The 21,888-nt window shown below is 42.8% G+C and overlaps 1 protein-coding gene across 1 annotated transcript in view; it reads left to right on the top strand.

The window, feature by feature from the left end:
* Positions 1 to 1,812: 1,812 nt before the first annotated feature.
* Positions 1,813 to 21,888, top strand: part of LOC122563092 (solute carrier family 45 member 3) — a 138,316-nt gene continuing 118,240 nt past the window's right edge. The window contains exon 1 of the mRNA XM_043716509.2: positions 1,813 to 1,930. The gene's annotated coding sequence lies outside the window, so the exon portion shown is untranslated. The remainder of the gene's footprint in view (positions 1,931 to 21,888) is intronic.

The following is a 21,888-nucleotide window of genomic DNA, read 5'->3' as shown; positions in this document are numbered from 1 at the left end:
TGTAACTTGGTCCACACCATTGGCAGCCATTCTCGCCTCAGCACTGGTGACCCCAAAATTATATCTCGTGACCCCACTTAGAGCCACTTTGGACAGGAGTAGACCATTCAGCCTCTGAAGCACCATTTCATGAATTTATCCACAGGTCCTTTCCAGTCATCTTGTGGCTCAGTGGTTCACACTGGTTCCACCCTTGGGAGACCCTCTATTTGGAGGATGCATGTGTTCTCCCCGTGTCTGCGTGGGTTTCTGCTGAGTGCCCAGTCCAAAAATGAGCAGGCTAGGTGGAATGGCCATGCTAAATTGCTCATAGTGTCCAGGTATGAGAAGGTTGGCTGGATTTGCCATGGAGACACTGAGGTCTGCAGATGCTGGAGATCAGAGTTGAGAGTGTGTTGCTGGAAAAGCACAGCCGGTCAGGCAGCATCCCAGGAGCAGGAAGATTGACGCTTCGGTCTGGAGCCCTTCATCAGGAATGAGGCCATGGATTAGCCGTGGGTGGCATGGTGGCACAGTGGTTAGCACTGCTGCCTCACAGTGCCAGAGACCGGGGTTCAATTCCCACCTCAGGCAACTGACTGTGTGGAGTTTGCACGTTCTCCCCGTGTCTGCGTGGGTTCCCTCCGGGTGCTCTGGTTTCCTACCACAGTCCAAAGATATGCAGGTCAGGTGAATTGGCCATACTAAATTGTCTGTAGTGTAAGGTGAAAGGGTAAATGAATGGGTCTGGGTGGGTTGCTCGTTTGGAGGGTCGGTGTGAACTCGATGGGCCGAATGGCCTGCTTTCCACACTGTAGGGATTTCACCATAAACCCTCCCTAACGAAGATGTTATTCTCGATTTAAAAAAAAAGAAACAAGGGGCTGCACACGCCGAGCATCGGGAACAGAAATTTCTGGAGAAACTCTGCAGGTCATTGGGACCCAAAACCCTGACTGTGTTTCTCCACAGATGCTGCCAGACCTGGTGAGCTTCGCCAGCAATATCTCGCAGTTCTAAACTGACCCAGTCTCAACAACATCTTGGTGGAGGTAGATTTCCAGATTCCCTTACTTAACCAGAACTCCCCGCTCCCAGGTTTTCTCTGTAAGTATTTGTCCCACTCTCTATCAAAAGTTGTCACCGGATCCATTTCCATCGCCCCTTCCTGCAACGCAGTTCACTAACTCGCTGGGCTTGTGTTCTTTTCTTAAGAGCCATTTTTCAACGCAATCCCTTTTCAAAAACTGGAGATCGACAGAGAGAGAGAGAAATCAGCAAACTTGGCAGGCCACCTTAAGTGTGGGGTGAGGCTGCGGACACTGGCAAAAGTCCAATGGGTCCCCGTTGCTCACCCAACCTCACTGAAATCCCTTTTGCTCAGCTCTGCATGTAAAACTGCCTAAAGGTGGGGTGGGGAGCGATGCGAAACCCTGTGGACTCAACCCACCCCCGCAAACCGGTAAAAGCTAACCTTTGGTGAATATTGCCCCGCTGACGGGAACTTTGCTGCTGTAAGGCAGCTTCTATATTTTTTCATCCAGAAAAATCATCTCTTGGATCTGGCTGGTGTTTGACTTAAACCTCTGTCAAAAGCAACCCCTTTTCCTTAAACCGCTTCCTCCCCCCCCCCCTTAAAAAAAAGGTAAAGTTTGCCCTGCAGCTCTCCCCCCCCTTGCAGCCAAGGCACCCCTCCCCAAAGCCTGTATGCCTGCAGGAGCACGGTCAGTGCCTGGCAGACACACACGTTCCCAACTCCAAAACCCTCTTGTCAATTTTCTTCTTCCTTCCGCCCTCAGTGCGCAGGCTCGGGCCTCCGCTGACTGGTTACATTTTAACCAGGAGTCAGTCTCTCTCTGGAGCGGCGACTCGCTCAAAACAAAACCACTCCACGGACAGCAGCCAGTCCATGTGAGGGTGATTCCGCATTGGGGCGCAGGCAGGCAGCGCCGTGAGTGAAGTCTCAAATCTGTTTCTTCCTCCTCTCTCTTCCACCTCCCCCCCCCCCTTCCCCTTTCCCAAGGTATCTATTTCTGCTTGTTGCAATTTTTTCTCAGCCCACTTCTGTTCATCGATTTCAAAGTAAATACCTTCTAACAAGGGGGTTTCAAGCGTTTCTTCTGCCTGAACTTTCTCTGAAACTTTCTCTTCCAAGGTTTGGGGACTGATTTTTCTTTCTTTTTTTTAAAAAAAGCAATTGATGTTCGAGCGGCAAGTGGTGATGCCTAAAAGGATACCAGTTGGAGAGGGGCTTGCACTGTGTTTTTAACGTGACGTTACATTAGCCTTTGAATACAAAAGCTAAATGAGTAAGGCAGAGTTGAGGGAGTATGGATTCGCGTGCATCAGTTGCAATGGCTGACTTGTGCTGCCGGTGTTTGCATAGATTCTCCATAGATTTACAGATATTGATGTCGAGATAGCATTCATGATACGGCGTAAATGTCCTTTTAACCCGTGTTGATTCTACGGCACCTCTTTCCCCCCCACCCTATTCTCCTCCCTCCATCTTTAAGTTGTTTTTGGCTGCAGCAGTTTAGGTGTGGCGAGTGAATGTGATGCAAAACTTTATGTTTTTTTCTTTTTTGTTAAAAAAAAGTGTGTGGAATGAGAAAAGATGGGGATTATTCCGTGAGTCTCTTAGCCAGCTGAGCAGCCTTACTGAGAATTCTCAGTACAGTGAATCTGAGACCATTATGCCTTGGATAAGAAGCTGCTGATGTCCTTCCATACATGAGACCGTCTGCTTCATCATGTTTTGTAGGCTGTTGGCTGCTTTGCTTCATGGCAAGAGATTTCAGGATTCTGAAACCTAAGAGGCCGATGCTGCTCAGTGAGCTGTTTTATAGGTTTCTTCAGCAACTTAATTACAATAGAATAGTCCGTGGAGACATTGTATCCCAGGGTGAAGACTTTAAAGTGGTCGTAACAAAATGCATTCAGAATGCAATGTGTTGATGCAAGGTTGGTCAACTGAGTGTGTTACAGAATACCAAGGGGGCATCCTCGGTTCCACCTCTGTTTTGTGACAAATAAAATAATTGTCAGTGATATGTTGTTGATGTGCACTCAGCCAGCATTCACTGTTCACCCATCAACCTTAAGAAGGTGCTGGTGGGGAGCTGCTTCTCTTGAATCATTGCAGCCCATGTGATGTAGATACACCATCCACTGTGCTGGTAGGGAGGCAGTTACTGGATTTTCACCCAGCGACGGTGAAGGAATGGCAAAATGTTTCCAAGTCAGGATGCTGTGTGGCTTGGAAGTGAACTTGCAGAAGGTGGTGTTCCCATGTAGCTGCTGCCTTATCTTGATAGTAGACATTATGGGTTTGTCAGGCACTGTCAGATGGGGTTGGATTTGATTTGGGCTGTGACTGGTGGTTAGCCAACCTTGCTGAGGGCAGCAGTGGGACTTTTGTCAAAGGGTTCAGTGTGGGGAGAAGGGCAGATTAATCAACCACTGTTCCCACACCCGATCACTGAGAAGGGCAGACAGGTTGGAAGGACAGCATGAGTTTGATTGTGATCATCTTCTACTCTGTCCTTCTATCCAGTGCTTAGGTCCAACAACCCTTTAACAATCACATGGACTTGCACACCAAGAATAGTATTGAAACACCGCTGTCATTGGTGGATTCATGCCGATCAGAATCACTGCTTCGACAGGGAAGGGAAAGACAGAGAGCAAAACTTTCATTTATATAGAACCTGTGATTTAGCTCTGACTGTGTCAAAGCACTTTACAGCCACAGAAGCACTTTTGTTGTGTAGTCACTAGTGTGACTTAGAAAATATCACAGCTCCCCCAAACAGCAATATGATTAGGTTAGATTAGATTCCCTACAGTGTGGAAAGAGGCCCTTCGGCCCAACCAGTCCACACTGACCCTCCGAAGAGTAATCCACCCAGACCCATTTCCCTCGGACTAATGCACCTAAGACTATGGGCAATTTAGCATGGCCAATTCACCTGACCTGCACATCTTTGGACTGTGGGAGGAAACCCACGCAGACACAAGGAGAATGTGAAAACTCCACACAGATAGTCGCCTGAGGCTGGAATCGAACTTGGGACCCTAGTGCTGTGAGGCAGAAGTGCTAACCACTGAGCCACTGTGCCACCCCTAGCTTATAGCTAGATAATCTCTTTGGAAGATGTTGGTTGACGGATAAATATTGGCCAAGTATAAACCAAGAAGGATAATCCACTCCTGAAACTTGTATCAGATCGTAGAATGAGCTGAAAATGTGTTGCTGGAAAAGCGCAGCAGGTCAGGCAGCATCCAAGGAGCAGGAGAATTGACGTTTCGGGCATGAGACCTTCTTCAGGAATGAGGAAAGTATGCCAAGCAGGCTAAGATAAAAGGTAGGGAGGAGGGACTTGGGGGAGGGGCTTTGGAAATGCGATAGGTGGAAGGAGGTTGAGGTGAGGGTGATAGGCCGGAGACGTCAGGAAGAAGATTGCAGGTTAGGAAGGTAGTGCTGAGTTCAAGGGTTGGAACTGAGACAAGGTGAGGGGAGGGGAAATGAGGAAACTGGAGAAATCGGAGTTCATCCCTTGTGATTGGAGGGTTCCTAGGTGGAAGATGAGGCGCTCTTCCTCCAGCTGTCGTGTTGCTATGGTCTGGCGATGGAGGAGTCCAAGGACCTGCATGTCCTTGGTGGAGTGGGAGGGGGAGTTGAAGTGTTGAGCCATGGGGTGGTTGGGTTGGTTGGTCCGGGTGTCCCAGAGGTGTTCTCTGAAACGTTCCGCAAGTAGCCGGCCTGTCTCCCCAATATAGAGGAGGCCACATCGGGTGCAGCGGATGCAGTAAATGATGTGTGTGGAGGTGCACGTGAATTTGTGGCGGATATGGAAGGATCCCTTGGGGCCTTGGATGGAAGTGAGGGGGGAGGTGTGGCGCAAGTTTTGCATTTCTTGCGGTTGCAGGGGAAGGTGCCGGGAGTGGAGGTTGGGTTGGTGGGAGGTGTGGACCTGACGAGGGAGTCACGGAGGGAGTGGTCTTTTCGGAACGCTGATAGGGGAGGGGAGGGAAATATATCCCTGGTGGTGGTGGGGTCTGTTTGGCTGTGGCGGAAGTGACGACGGATGATACGATGTATCTGGAGGTTGGTGGGGTGATAGGTGAGGACCAGTGGGGTTCAGTCCTGGTGGCGATTGGAGGGGCAGGGCTCATGGGCGGAGGAGCGGGAAGTGGAGGAGATGTGGTGGAGGGCATCGTCGACCACATCTGGGGGGATATTGCGGTTTTGAAGAAGGAGGCCATCTGGGTTGTTCAGTATTGGAACTGGTTATGAAGCTCTTCGGATCATAGAATGGTGCAGCACAGTATGAGGCCATTCCTTCCAATGTGTCCATGCCAACTCTTTGGGCTGACAGTTTAATCTCAATTGTCCTGAAAACTTTTCCTTTTCAATTCCCTTCTGGTAGTTTTGAATCTGTTTCCGCTACCCTTCCAGGCAGCCCACCTCTAATCCTAACCACTTGCTGTGTAAAACCTTTACCTTTGCTTTGATCCGAAATCTGCACTTTATGATTGCTGATCTTTTGAGCGGAAAGAGTTTTACAGTTTGTTCTCTCGCTAATCACTTCATAATTTTGAGCATCTCAATCAGATGTTCCCTTAACCTTCCTCTCTCTCAGGAGAGCAAGCCCAATTTTTCTAGTATTGCCGCATAAATGAAATCTCCTGTATCATTCTCATAAATCTGCTTTGCAGTTTCCCTGAGACTTAGACAATCTTGCTAAAGTATGATGCCTGTAATTGTCTCTACTATACTTCAGCTGTGCCCAACCTGTATTTAATAAATCCAGTGTTTTATAACATTTTAGAATAAAATCTTTACTTTTCTACTCAAATCCAATCCTTTATGCCTTTTAAACAACCTTTTCAATTGATCCTGCAGTCAGCAAATACTTGTATTCGTACCAGCAACAGCATCCCCATCTCTCTGTTTCTGGCCTCCTTTTTTTAAAATTAGATTTTATTACCCACCAAGATGAATCAGTTCATACTATTCTGTCTTAAATTTCATCCACTATTAGTCATTTAATACCTCAGCATGCTCTAGTCTCCACAAAATTATCCCCCTTTTTGGTCCTGTTCTTTCCTGCTATTTAGTAGTCTATAATATACACTCTGCAGTGCAACATTAATTCTAACAGAATAAATTCCATCCTTGGCTACATCATGTCCTTTTCTCCTCCTGTAACATTATCTTTGATCAATATTTCCAGCCTTAGATACATGAACAGGCATGGAATAGAGGGATACAGATCACGTAGATGCAAAAGGTTTTTACTTTAGGAAGGTGTCATGTGTCTGTGCAGGCTTGGGGTGCATGCTCGACTGTTCTTTGTTTCTCTTTGTTCTTTATCAACACACTTTTTTTTTCACTTCCCTATCTTTCCTGCATACCTCACAACCAGGGTTAAGTGTCTGTTCTTTCTCTTGTTTGAACTGGGTCTCAGTTATTGCCACCTTATCATAACCCCACGTATTGACTTTTGCTTGTGGCTCACTCCCCTTTCTATACTTTGTTCCATGCACTTACACCAGTGTACTCTGAACCCATCACTTAATTTTCGCAACAACTAATCTTTTTATATTCTCAACTATTTTCATTTGAATGTTTGTATCCTGCAGTTTCCTCAGGACCTTGCGGCTCCCCTCTGATATTTTATTGTGGTACCTCTCACTCATTTCAAAATAATTGAAGCCCTTCCTGCTGCACTTCTAAATGTTAAGTCTGAGATAATCAATTTTTTGTTAAGCAAATGTATTAAGGGATATGGACCAAAGGAGTTATGGAGTTAGGCAACAGATCAACCATGGTCTTATTGAATTGCAGAACAGGCTTGGTGGGCTGAATGGCCTACTCCTGTTCCTGTTCCTGCAGGGTTTTGTTTATTCTTTCTTGCGATGTGGGGGTCACTAGCAAGGTATTTGTTACCCAACCCTAATTGCCTCATGAATTGAGTGGCTTGATAGACTATTTCATAGCATATGGCAATCACATGATCAGGCCAGATCAGGTAAGGTTGGCTGGTTCCCTTCCCTCAGACATAAGTGAACCGAATAGGATTTTATGACCTTCAAAGCCGTTTCATGCTCACCATTGCTTTCACTTCCAGATTCACTCATTGCTTTTTTATTCCAGCAGTTACCATGCTGGGATTTGAAGGCATTTTCAACACAAGCTTTGTCTGGGCCTCCAGATTGCTAGTTCAGTGACACTGCCACATTGCCAAGAGTGTGGTGCTGGAAAAACACCACAAGTCAGGCAGCATCGGCGGAGCAGGAGAGCCGACATTTCAGGCATAAGCCCTTCATCAGGAATGAGGCTTGTGGCCCGGAGAGCTTAGAGATAAATGGGAAGGGGTGTGAGGCTGGGTGGGGGAAAGGTGGCTGGGAATGTGATAGGTAGATGAAAGTTGGGTGGAAGTGATAGGTCGGAGGGGAGGGTGGAGTGGATGGGTAGGAAGGAAGGAATGTAGACAGCTAGGAGTCAAGGGGGTGGTGCTGAGTTATGGCACTGCCACATTGCCACCTATTTCCCTTGACAAACCTCAATGGCAAGCTTTGATTGGAATCCAGCTTGTGCTGAACTGTCAACGTACCTTTGCTTTTCCAGGTACTGACTTTACCAAAGATGATTGCATCAGGGTAGGGCTGTTCAGCCCATTAAGACTGAATTGACTCTTCACTTGTATATTCCAATCAAACCTCTGTCCTCCTCTTTCCCCATATGATTGTATCTTTTTCAACTGCAAATATTTAATGCCTTTTCATTTAAATGATCAAATCATTTTTGCTTCAAGAACTCTCTTTGACAAAGTAGTAATTATTAATAATGCTGCAAAGAAATTTCCATTAACCCATCTCTTTGCTCTTTTAGTGACCATTGGTAAGAGATGGCACCTTGCTACTAATATCTCAACTGGAGGGAATACCTTCATCCGTATTAAACTGTCAAATTCCTTCACAATTTTAAGAGCTGCTATTAAATTTTCCTCAGTCGTTTCTGTCTCGGTGGAAATAGTCCCAATATCTCAGTTGCTCCTTGTTATAATTTTTGCTCCTGGCACAATGCTGATGAATTTCTATAATGAAGTGCTCTACAGTACACTGTGTTCTAATTTGATGCAGCCATTTCCCTTGATGAACTTTACACACTTTCTATTTAATCCTGGATAGCATTCTTTTGGCTGGGTTTCAAGAGTTTCATTTATCTCCCAAATTATTTAAAATCAGTTTGAAGAATTGCAAATAAAAACCTCTGTTCAAGCTCTGAACAATCAATGTACGTAGATGAAAGTGTGGACTGTAGATGCTGGAGATCAGAGTTGAGAGTGTGGTGTTGGAAAAGCACAGCTGGTCAAGCAGTATTCGAGAACCAGGAGACTTGATGTTTCGGGCAAAAGCCTGATGATGGGATTTTGCCCGAAACATCGATTCTCCTGCTCCTCAAATGCTGCCTGACCCGCTGTGTTTGTCCAGCAGTGCACACTCGATCAATGTATATGTCATTTGGAGTGACATCCTTGTGCTCAGTACTGCTTGAAATCTATTGCATTTTTATGCCTTTTTTGAACAGTGCTGAACTTTTCTCCACTGTGCCCAACTAATGCAGCAATACTGAATTCCACATGTTTTATCTGCTTTTTTTAAAATTGAGTTAAATATTTGCACTAGCTGTTGAATCCATCAGTGAGCTCAGTGTGAGTGATAGTTGGGGCTAATGTCTTGTTCTAGGAGTTTCTCTAGTGACCCCAGTACTGTCTGGAATGTAACTTTTATGATATTAGAAATGCTCAACATATTGCAGAAATTCCCATTAACAAACAAGATTTCCTTCTTCTGTCCTGATGGTGTTGGCCTTCAGTTTAGATAGTTTAATGGGCCATAGACACACTCTATCTCCTCCAAATCATGTCAGTAGAGATGGCAATTTCTGACCTACCATTGGGCAGTTGTGAGTTGGGCATGACCTGTTCCTACCCAGTATTTGCTCATAAGCACCTCTTGGATGGTGTCCCCAGATGAAGATTGGGAGCAAAAGCTTGTAGCTGACTTTTCTGTTGTCTTCATAGCCCATTGATGTTGAGGTCAGATGTGGCACTTAGACTTCTGCGTAGGCTGAGACCAGACAGCTTTTAACATTGTCGGAGAGTAGGCATAGTTGTACACTACATCTTAAACTTAACCAGTTGTCATGATAATATTGGCTTTTAATTTCCTTTTTTTATGAACAAAGCATACAGATTCCATTTGTTCCAGTTCTCAAAAGAAACTCTTAAAATTTAACAATAACATTTATCATCTAGATATTTCTAATCAACCTGTTGAGAGATGTTATTGTACATCTCTGCAGCAGTTGGGATTTGAAGTTTCCTGGCTCAGAGGGAGGACTGCTACCACTGTGCCACAAGAGCCCAAACGTTTTTCATTGAGGTGTTTTTATTCAACCTGTTCAGGCACATTCAGCCACACCTTTGGAGCATGTGGAATTTGAACTCTGGCTTCCTGATTCAGTGGTAGGGATGCTACCACTATGTCATCAAAAGATCTTTGGCTTGAGTCATTTGTTTTTTTTTGATACATTTAATCAAGGTGAACTAAAAACAGGATATCTAATAGATGACAAATCTCATAATATATCTGAACAGGTTTAGTTTAGAATATTTGGTGGGCCCATATCCCACCAAACCCTTCCTATTCGTATACCCATCCAGATTCCTTTTAAATGTTGCCGTTGTACCAACCTCCACCACTTCCTCTGGCAGCCCATTCCCTTTTGCCTTTCCCCTCTCAACCTAAACCTATGCCCTCAAGTTCAGGACTCCCCCACCCCAGGGAAAAGACCTTGTCTATTTATTCTATCCATGCCCCTTATGATTTTACAAACCTCTGAGGTCACCCCTCAGCCTTCGATGCTCCAGGGAAAACAGCTCCAGCCTATTCAGCCTCTCCCTATAGCTCAGACCCTCCAAATCTGGCAACATCCTTGTAAATCTCTTCTGAACCCTTTCAAGTTTCACAACATCTTTTCGATAGGAAGGAGACCAGAATTGCATGCAATATTCCAACAGAAGCCTAACCAATGTCCTGTACAGCCGCAACATGACCTCCCAATTTCTGTACTCACTTTCCTTTATTGGTCAGAGAATTATACCAAATGCCTTCTTCACTATCCTATCTACCTGTGACTCTACTTTCAAGGAGCTATGAACCTGTACTCCAAGGTCTCTTTGTTCAGCAACACTCCCTAGGACCTTACCATTAAGTGTATAAGTCCTGCTAAGATTTTCTTTCCCAAAATGCAGCACCTTGCATTTATCTAAAATAAACTCCATCTGCCACTCCTCAGCCCATTTGCTCCTCTGATCAAGATCCCATTGTAATCTAAGGTGATCTTTTTCACTGTCCACTACATCTCTAATTTTGGTGTCATCTGCAAACTTACTAAGTATATCTCTTAAGCTCACAGTCTGGATTAGAGTGGTGCTGGGAAAGCAGGTCAAACAGCATCCGAGGAGCAGGAATATCGACATTTCGGGCAAAAGCCCTTCATTAGGAATGAGGCAGGGAGCCTCTGGGGTGGAGGGATAAATGGGAGGGCAGTGGGGCTGGGAAGAAGTTAGCCAAGAATACAATAGGTGGATGGAGATGGGGATGAAGGTGATAGGTCGGAGAGGAGGGTGGAGCGGATAGCTGGGAAGGAAGATTGGCAGATAGGACAGGTCATGAGATGGTGCTGAGCTGGGAGGTTGGAACTGGAGTAAGGTGGGGGGAGGGGAAGCGAGGAAACGGGTGAATTCCACATTGATGCTCTGGGGTTGAAGTGTTCCAAGGCAGAAGATGAGGCATTCTTCCTCCAGACGCCACTCTAATCTAGACTCTGATTTCCAGTATCTGCAGTCCTCACTTTTGCTTCTTAAGCTCACATCCAATTCATTTATATAAACGGCAAAAAGTAGTGTACCCAGCTCTGATCTTTGTGGCATTCCACTGGTCACAGGCCTCCAGAGTGAAACACAACCCTCTACCCTTTGTCTTCTACCTTTTGAGCTGGTTCTGTATCCAAATGGTTAGCATGACAAATGAGCAAATTGTAAGCTACTATTTGGATTTTGAGACATGTCACTGGCTTAAAACCTATGACTCAATCTGAATGTGATTGCTCTGTCCCACTCTATGTATCTGGGAGATGATGCAATCAGAGAAACATTTGACAAACTAAAATGAATTGGAGGATTGCATCATGTGATTATAGCCACCTCAGTAGTGCCCTGCAGCAGATTAATCCAAGGGAAAAAAGGTTGAGAATCCACATTGGAGGTATCTAGAACAAGTGACATAACATTAAAATTACAAAGCAGCATTGCTAGTCAGGTTTGATATCATTAAGCACTGAGATCTGAAACTTTTCTTCCCAAAATCTATTGAGGACAGGTAATTGAAATTGGATGGACTTTTATTAGGTAAAGGGTATTATGGGTTTATGGAATCAAGGTAGACAGATAAGAGTTAAGATGCAGATCAATTGTGATCAAAGTGAAAGGTGAACAGCCTACTCCTGTTGTCTATTCAAACTCATTTTGGAGTAACTGTACTGTTACATAAGGTTGGTTGCTACAAATGTTTACAGCACAAATCCAGGTTGGGCAAACTATCTTTTGGAACACAGTCTAGTTTATCCAATCTACATAAGTGAGTGTTGAAAACTTGGATGCCATTGACAGTTACTTGTAACTTTTAAAAAATTCAATTTTCCCTTAATGCCAGCACCTTGAGAAGAGCAAATAAACTGGGATATGTACCCAACAGCCATTCGTATGCCTGTTTGGGTTCTGTGTTGCACTGCTGTCTTGGCCATGGGAACTGAACTGCTCCTTTATTCTCATTCACAAAGTCATAATGCAGAGTGTCAGCCAGGGATTGTCAGTGCGAAGTTCTCTTGCCTCGAAGTCACAAGTTTCCAAGTTCAAGTCCCAGTCCAGGGCTTGGGCTCAAAATTCTATGTTGACACTCCAGTGTGATACTGAAGGAATGCTGCATTGCCAGAGATATTGTCTTTTGGATGTGATATTAAGCTAAGGCCCCATCTGCCAACTTGGGATGATGCAACTGATCCTGTGCTTCAAGGAACGGCTAGGGTTCTGGCCAATATTTGACCCTCATTCCATATCACAGAAAATATATGATCTGATCATTATCACATTGCTGTTTGTGAGAGTCTGCTGCGTGCAAAATTGCTATTTCTACTACATTACAACTACACGACAGAAGTAAGTCATTGGTTGTAACCTACTCTAAGACATCTGTGAAAAGCAGTGTATAAATGCAGTCTGTCTTTCTTTTCTTATTTTCTGGAGGTGCTGGTATTGTATTGGGTTGGACAAGGTCAAGTATCACCCGATACCAAGTTATATTCCAACAAGTTTATTCGAAGCTCTGCTCCTTACTCAGAGGAAGAAACAGAACTCTGAAAGCTCGTGTTTTCAATTTAAACCTGTTGGATTATAACTAGTTATTGTGTGATTTTTTTTTTGACCTTTTTTTAGTACTGAGTAGCAATTGATTTAAGGAATATTGCCTGTTTTTTTTAAAAGAACAAAACTTTCACCTCTCGTTTATATACCCACCAATGTCCTAGCTAAATGATATTTAATTGTAGCTCCTTTGCAGCTGAGTCCCAGCTGAAATCTGCTAACTTAGACCAGGATTAAACTGGAGAATTTCTTTAAATCTACACTTAGTGATGTTTAGTCACTGTGTCCCTGGGCAAATTGCTTAGTGCAATGGTTGAGTAATGTGAATGGTTACGCCAGCAGATTAAATCACATTTCATGGCCAAAGTATTTGGTTTATGAGAGTTGCTTATTATTTTTCTCAAACAGTGATTTGTTACTTGCTCAATGCTTGAACCAAAATTTTGGCACTAGTTAGCAGTGATGCAGGAAATTTTATTAACTCTTTAGTGGCAAATCTGCAATCTTGCTGAATTTGGAAGGAAATAACGGCCTTGATGTGACTACATGAGAGATTATACAAATTAGGCCTTTTTTCTGCAGAACTTAGAAGGTTAGGGGTAGTCTGATCGAAGTCTTCAAGCTATTAATGAGAAAATACAGGGTTGATAAATATGATCTATTTCCAGGGGTTGGGGATTCTAGAACTGGGGCACAAGCCAAAAAGTCAGACCGTTCGGGAGAGATGTTAGGAAGCATTTCTTTGTGCAAAGGATAGTAGATGTTTGCAACTCTCTGCCCCAATTTAGTAGTTGTTAGTTTTAAATCTGAGGTAGATACATTTTTGATAAGCAAAGATGTTAGGGGAAATGGGCCAAAGGTAGGTAAATGGAGTTAGGTCACAGATCAGCCATGATCTCATTGAATGACCTACTCCTGTTCCTCGGTTCATATATTCCAAATTATGTTTTGACCCTGAGGCATGTCCGTTGTGCTGCTTCCTTTATTTCAAAGAGTGCTTCAAAGTTTCTGTTTGATTTTGTAAACCAAAGGCCATAAATATGAGAGAGTCACAAATAAATAGAGTAGGGAATTCAAGAGAAACATGTTTTCCCAGAGAGTAAAAAAAATAGTAGAACTGTTAAACAAGGCAAATAATATTGGTACTGTACATTTGAGGAGAAGGTGGATAAGGATATAAGGATAAAGGAATATATGCATATGCTGATAGAATTAGACAAAGCGGAATGACAGGAAGCTAGTCTGGACAACAGAACAATCTTGGTTATCTGAAAGTCAATTATCCGAATTTTGGATTATCTGAACAAGATCTCAAGGTCCCATAAATATGTTATCGTTTTCTGAACAATCAGTTATCCAAACAAAATACTACTCGCCCGTCCCGTTAGGATAGTTGAGGTTGTTCTGCATAATGCCGATAGAGATCAATTGGTGAAATGTCCAAATTCTGTGTCGTTGGCTTGATGTAACTTTTATTAACGGCATACCCTCCTTTTTTTAAACTCCTTTTTTTTTAGATTAGATTAGATTAGATTAGATTACAGTGTGGAAACAGGCCCTTCGGCCCAACAAGTCCACACCGACCCGCCGAAGCGAAACCCACCCATACCCCTACATTTTACCCCTTACCTAACACTATGGGCAATTTAGTATGGCCAATTCACCTGACCCTGCACATCTTTGGACTGTGGGAGGAAACCGGAGCACCCGGAGGAAACCCACGCAGACACGGGGAGAACGTGCAAACTCCACACAGTCAGTCGCCTGAGGCGGGAATTGAACCCGGGTCTCTGGCGCTGTGAGGCAGCAGTGCTAACCACTGTGCCACCGTGCCGCCCATGACGCTCTGTGGCTGCATCCATTGAAAGACTGGCAAAATTTATTTGTCAACTCTTCCATTACGTTTTCCGTATCACGTAATGTCTACCATTCGGTCAGCTGCTATGAAGTGCGTGTGTTTATTTTCTCTCTCTCTCTCCCTGTGGGGAATGGCCTTACTGAGAGCATGCAACCTGTAATGGCACGTCCAACCTTTGACTTCTGCCCTTCCCTCACCCTTTGTTAACTGCAACTTTGTGAAGTTTTACTGTGCCAATGGCAATTTTTGTTTGCTGCCAGAATGCCATCACAGTGGATTCCTGATTTAGGGGGACTTTCACTCCATCAATTTGATTTGAAGACCGCTTCTGGCAATGGGCTTAGTATGGTAAAGCCACTGAACAGCCTAGCAACCTTGAATATCTAGTAACAGGGAAGGTATTTTTGGCTTGGAAATTTTAAAGACAATCCATGGCAACTAGGTCAACCCATTGTATGAAAGCATCTGATTGGCATGTTTTCTGCAATCTATTTAAGAGAATTTGTAAGATATTCCGTGACATTGGTAACGATAATTATTGGGATTATTTAACCTAATTTATTTTTTGTTCCTCATTCCCTCCTTCTGAGAGCCTTGTCCTTTCTAGGATAACATTGAATGAATATTCGGTGCTAGAGTTGCTAAAAGCCAGGTTTGTCTTATGGTCTCCAAGAATGAAAGATTTACCTCTTGGGGGAACAGCCTTGAAGAAACTTGATGGGGCATTTTTCATTGAGCACTTTTATGTTTATGATGATATTGTAGATGGAAGAAAAGCAGCTGTTTGGTCAATGTGGTATGAGTTCAAATGATGAAACCTCCTAAGAAACCATCCAAAAATAATTGGCAACCCGATTTGCTGTGCCCCCACTAATCTCCAGCTCCCTGACAAACTGGATATTAGCAAGTTTGAGATTTGTAGCTCAGGTTGAGGTTTTGGATATAGGTTTGTTCACTGAACTGGAAGGTTCATTTCCAGACGTTTTGTCACTCTACTGGGTAACATCTTCAGTGGGACTCAGGCAAAGCACTACTGATAATTCCTGCTTTCTGTTTATATGTTTGGGTTTCTTTGGGGTGGTGATGTTATTTCCTGTGATGAAGTCACTTCCAGTTCCTTTTTCTCAGGGGGTGGTAGATGGGGTCTAACTCGATGTGTTAATTGATAGTTCCAGTTGGAATGCTTCTAGGAATTTTCATGCGTGTCTTTGTTTGGCTTGGCCTAGGACAATCAGTGCTTCACCTGAGGCCTACTGAAAATGTTACCTAGTAGGGTGACAAAACATCTGGATATGAACCTTCCAGCTCAGCGAGCAAATCTACATCCAAACTGGATATTGTGCACTTGTGAGTTAAGCTATGGAGCCATACAGGGCAGAAATATGGGGCTGTTGTGGGCCAATAATGGCCAAACATCATTCTGTCCTCTCAACCGTGCAGTGTTCAGGGGACCTGTTATAACATCTCTGTTGAGAATTGCCAATGAGTGTTGTCATTGTCTTCACTATGGGGAGTTCACAAGTGACTGGAATTTCTGAAATCAATGCTAAGAACTTCATCCCTGTGTGAAGTTCACGAATAAGAAGCATTACATGAATGATTTTGGATGATTATTTAATTCAATTTAATGTGTAACAGTTCATTAGAGGCTGATGCAGATGGTGATTTGCTGCCTCTACGTCCTTGAAGAGTTCACTAAAGCATGGCATCTCCATGTGGCTCCCATCTGTACTAAGAACACTTCATAATTTTCTTATCAAAGTACAAGGGGTACAAAACATGCTTAGATCTGGGACTCATTTTGAATCCAAATGATCAATTCTTAAGGACGGAAGGACAGTGAAGGTAGCAGCCGAATAGCACGTTTTGTGATTGCAGATTTTAAAAAAATAATCAGCATCTCTGCAACATATTACTTCACATCAACAGTTAATAAGTCAGCTTGACTCAGGCATAGTACTCAAGCAGCTGAGTCAGCACAGCGTGGTTAAAAGATTACTCAAGAACTTGAGTGCACATTGTAGACAGGGACTTCACTGTGGGAGCATTGAGTTGTTGGAGGTGCCGTAATTTAAGGAAGATGTTAAGCCAAGGCCATATCTACCTGTTCAGGTCAATGTGAATCATCTCGTGGCATGATTCAAAATAGAGCAGGAGTTCATTCCCATTGTCCTCGTCAACATTTATAATGCAAACCAATGCCATCATAAAACAAATCACCTTGTAATTTATCTTCTTGCTGTCTGAGGTATCTTGCTATGTGTGCAATCAGCTGTGTGATTCAGTACTTCTCAATCCTGGCTACATTTCAGAAGTGGTTCATTGGCTGTGTCGTACTGTAATCCATCTAGCAGATACAATATTAATACAACTTATTCTCTACAGTAGGCATGCAGTAACTTGTTCTTAATCATCAGTGTTCATTGTGTAGGATTTTTTTTTCACATTAAATACTGCTCAGTTTCATTTTTCACCAAGGCCACTTGGCACCTAAGCCTATTATAGCCTTGGTCCAAACATGAGACCTGAATTCCAGAGGAGAGTTGAGAAAGACTGTCCTTGACAACAAGATAGTATTTGACCCAGTTATAGCTACAAGAAGCACTCCTAAAATTGAATCAGTGGGAGACAGGTTGAAATCCTCCCACAACCATTAGTTGGAGACATAACTGACACAAAAGATGGTTGTATTTATTGCAGGTCAATTATGTCAGCCCCCAGACATCACTTTTAAGCTTCTAAGGTTGTGTAATAGACCAATCATCTTCATACACTTCATCAATGATCTTCCATCCATGATAAAGTCTGAGATTTGGTTGTTACTGAGAATTCCATGTGTTGGAGTTTGTAACTTCTCAGATATTGTAGGAGTCTGAGCAATATTTGGGATTGAGCTGACAAATGGCAAGTAACATTTATGCCATACAAGATCCAGATAATGACAATTTCCAACAGGGAGAATTTTCTTGTGACATTAAACTGCAATACTATTGTCAACTATCAACATCCTTGGCCTCATCATTGACTCAACTTAACGGGATTTGCCATGTAAATACTGTGGCTAAAAGCACATGTCAAAAGCTGTAAATTCCAGGCTGGGTGATTCACCACCTCATTTCCTCAAGCCTTTCTATCACCCAAAAGGCTTCATTAGTGAGAGAAAATACTCTCCGTTTGCCTTGATGACTGCAGCTTCAATAACATTCAAGACTAACAAGGATAAAACAATCTGCTTGATTGGCACCCACTTTCAACATTCACTCCCTTCACTACCAATGTTGACCTTATTTTCATGCGTCTTTAAATTAGAAGATTCACTTTTTTTTAACGAACCAACAATTGAAAGAACTAGTTTTTACATTTATTGTTAAGGTGCTTTTGTTTCATAGTTTTCCTTTTTTGAGGTCCCTGCTATTTGACTGCTCTTAACTTGAGGCAGGACATGTGGAGTTTATAAACTGGGAAGCTAGCATCAACAGTCTGTAGGAATCCTGCTGTGAAGGAGACCTTGTCAACTTCTGTTTAAGTTGCAATTGTTGTTTTACAAGATAAAATAGTTAAAGTGGATTATCAATGGAGGACAGGAACCATGTTTTTTTGTAAAAAATAAGAAAATTACACCGAGAAAACAAGAACCAGAAAGGAATTTTTTGTTGTCTTATGGAATAATCAACTTTTACTCAATGCATGCAATTCTGTTTTGTGTCTTTGTCTCTTCTGTTGATGACTCTACGCTTTTGCTTAGCTGAAACGGGAGTATATAAGTGAGGTTTGACCTTGAGTGAAAACAGCCTGCACTGCAGATCATAGTATTTAAAATCCCTACAACAGTGACTGCACTTGGCTGTTATGAGTTTGCTATGCAGTTGTCAGCTGTGATCTTCTACCGACCATTGCCTGAGTAATGGAGGTTAAACAGAGTGTTGTACCAAAGGCTCTGACTTGATAGGATAAAAGGTTGGAAGTGAAAGATGGTGCTCTTCAGTCAAGCTCGGAGAAGCCAGAGTTGAGGTGGAGAACCCATAAGTTATTAAAGTATGTTTTTGTTGTGTTTTCTACTGTTGCCTGCTTCCAGGAGGCTATAGATCATTGTAGGCACTGCAGGAGATGCAGCTGTAGATGAAGGATGATTGGACTGCACCCAATTCCTACCCTGTCAACAAAAGAGATGGATAGTTAGGGCTCAGATACATTTGTTGCAAAAATGTGTGATTTACCTCTAGAATATTTGATTTTTTTAATGATAAGTTTGAGTTTTTGTGTGTTGAGTTAGTAACCAATGGGTTTTCTTAAGTTAATAATTAACACAAATATATCATAACTATGATTTCTTTTAAAACAATGTTTGAAGCCTGACTTTAGAATGATTTAGAGATGCCAGTGTTGGGCTGGGCTGTACAAAGTTAAAAATCTCACAACACCAGGTTATGGTCCAACATGTTTAATTGGAAGCACTAGCTTTTGGAGCACCGCTCCTGTACAACCACCTGATGAAGGAGCTCCAAAAGCTAGTGCTTCCAATTAAACCTTTTGGACTATAACCTGGTGTTGTGATTTTTGACTTTAGAATGAATATGCTTTAACATACTATTGATGGATTTCTATTTATTTTAGATTACCTCGCTGGGTCATGAGACAAATAGTCTCCAGGTTTGTTAAAGGCTTCTAGAACTTGAGGGCAACACCCATCGCTTAGAAAGTAGGATAAGCTTTATATTTACATGCTTTACTTTTTAATGGTGCAGTCTTGTGAAGTCTTTGGAACAGGATGGCTATATAGGCCAATCCTCCTGAGAAAGGAGAATATTTAGTGAACTAGATTACCTTAGAGTCATGATTGCAAGTCCCAGTTCAGAAGTGCTGAATTGAAGCTCTGAAGAGGTACTTAAAGCTGAGTACATTTAAGCAGGTATGCGGTAGCTCCAGGAAGAAGTATTCTGCAGTTCCAGTTCCAGTCTAAAGTTGATGTCATAGTTATCTTTAAACCTCCAAAGGTGTTAAACAACAGGGTCTCTGTTGTGAGTATTGTACAAGTGGAGTTTTTGGGTATCATATCAGGGTTCTATATAAATGCTATTTTGCTTCTTTTCAATTTATAAAGGAGTTTGTTGGGATATAACTTTTATTCTGGATGTGGGTTTGCTCGCTGAGCTGGAAGGTTTATTTTCTGACATTTCGTCACCATACTAGGCAACATCTTCAGTACTGATGATTCCTGCTTTCTATTTTATATGTTTGGGTTTCTTTGGGTTGGTGATGTTATTTCCTGTAGCAATGTCATTTCTTATGGTGATGTCATTTCTTGTTCTTCTCGAGGGGTGGTCATTCTATGATTCTAAAAGTGATTTGCAGGACTATGGGGAAAAGTCAGCAGATTGGCAGCAGCTGAGATGCGCTTGGAAAGAGCTAGCAGCCTGTCAATTCCACACCAACCTTCCAAAGAATATCCCGCCCAAACGACCCCCCTACCCTATCCCTTTTCTCATAGCTAACACACCTAGCCTGCACATCGCTGGACACTATTGGCAATTTCACACGGCCAATCCTTATAACCTGCACATCTTTGTGCGAGGAAACTGCCGTACCCGGAGGAAACCCATGCAGACACAGGAAGAATGTGCAAGCTCCACACAGTCAATCACCAGAGGGTGGAATTGAACCCAGGTCCTTGGCGCTGGGAGGCAGCAATGCTAACCACTAAGCCACTGTGCCACTTTTTCAAATAATTATCCAATCCCCTTTTTAAAGGCCATGCTGAATCTGCCTCTGCCACACTGTCTCAGGTGATGCAATCCTGATTCCAGCCACATTCTGCATAATGCCAGAAAAAATGTTTTTTCTCATGTCGCTTTTTATTCTCTGGCAATTACTTTTACATCAGTGGCCTTTGTTTCTCAGCCCTTCCACTATTAAGAACAGCTTCTCCCTATCTGCTCTGTGATTTTGAATACATCAGTTGAATCTCATGTTGCCGTGCTGTTCTGTTAAGAAGGTAAATACACATCTATTCGTGATGTATGGGGGCTATCAAAAGTAAAGCATTATAGAAGTTTTCTTTTGCGCTGACATGGATGTCGTATTCCTTTTGAGAAACAACAGTGAAAGCAAATCCTTAATGGCTTTTAAAAGAGAAATCATTAAATATTTGAACAATTTTTTTTATATAACAGTTTGGGGAAAGGGGAGGGAAATATGATTGAGTAAATAGGTCTTTGAGAGCACACAGTGACACAGTGGGCCAGATACGGGCCTCCTGTGCTGTTAAGATTTTATAATTCTGTGTCTGTGGCCTGTTGTGCCATCTATATGCTTCCTTTGACGTATTTATGTGGTTGAGTTTTGTTCCACATCTAATGCGAACAAAGAACAAATGTATAATTTCCACAGAGAAGGGTAAAAATAGTTTATTTTCCCTTCTATGGGCCAATAATTTTGAAATTCTATGCACTGCATCGATTTCTATTTATAGCTCCCCAGTTGAGGTTTACAGAAAAATACATTTCGTGACCAGTTCAAGGTATGCATTTCATAACTTTTCCAACAGTGTTTTTTTTTTGGTTCTGGTCTACAGTGTGATTTCACAAATGGGAATAACCTTTTTATTTTAAAGCCCCCACGGTCCATATTTTTCTATTCTGGAGTTTTCCCCTTGCCCTGCCTTCAACTCCAGTATCCGTGCTAATCCAGCAATATTCAAAATAGAAACAGAAGTAGACCATTTAGCTTCTTGAGCTTGCTCCACCATTCAGTAAGATCGTGGCTGATCATCGTGTGCTTCAAATGCTGCATTCTGTCAACCACAGCCCTTGATTTCCCTGCCTAACACTAATCTGTGTGGAGGCTACCTGTCAGCTTTTCTTGGTGTCATTCCACGCTGCATAGCTTTGCATTAAAGTCAATTTCCAATTAGTTCCCTGCAGTCAATAAATGTGAAGCTGGAAAAGCACACCCAGGTCAGACTGCATCCGAGGAGCAGGCGAGTCAGCATTATGGCCTGAAACCCTTTGTCAGTTCTGACAAAGAGTTTTGGCCCGAACTGTTTCCTACTGCTTGGATGCTGTCTGACCTGCTGTGCTTTTCCAGCTCCACGTCTCAGTCCTTTCTGTCTCCTAGTAACCTGCAGTTGCTTTGCGGTGTTTTTTTTTGTCAAATGTATGAATATTCACACAACTGCTGATGGTATCCGTGAGAGTCACTTCTCTGGTGAAATGGTAAATACTCAGATTTTTTATTGTGCTGAGCCCAGGTTGCATTTTTCTTGTGATCTCCAATTGTCATCCTCCTTGACTGCTGGTTAAACATTCTCAGTCGAGACAGATAGATATGCACCACTCCATTTGCTTTTTAATTTTACGACACCACAGTTATTTTCCATTGCCACCAATTGAGAGGTGGCCTGATAGAGGTTGAAAAAATCATGGAGGGGGGTATAGATAGGATTAATGGTAGGTGTCTTTTCCCTTGGATGGGGGATTTCAAGACTAGGGGGCATACATTTAAGGTGAAAGGAGAGCATTAAAAAAGATTGGGGCAAAGACAGAGAGTGTTTTGCGT

The sequence above is a fragment of the Chiloscyllium plagiosum genome, unplaced genomic scaffold (assembly GCF_037043375.1).
Source record: "Chiloscyllium plagiosum isolate Xiang-an unplaced genomic scaffold, Cpla_swu_hap1 HiC_scaffold_26, whole genome shotgun sequence".
Lineage (NCBI taxonomy): Eukaryota > Metazoa > Chordata > Chondrichthyes > Orectolobiformes > Hemiscylliidae > Chiloscyllium > Chiloscyllium plagiosum.
The sequence above is the reverse complement of the archived record's forward strand: the minus strand, read 5'-3'. Positions and strand labels throughout refer to the sequence as shown.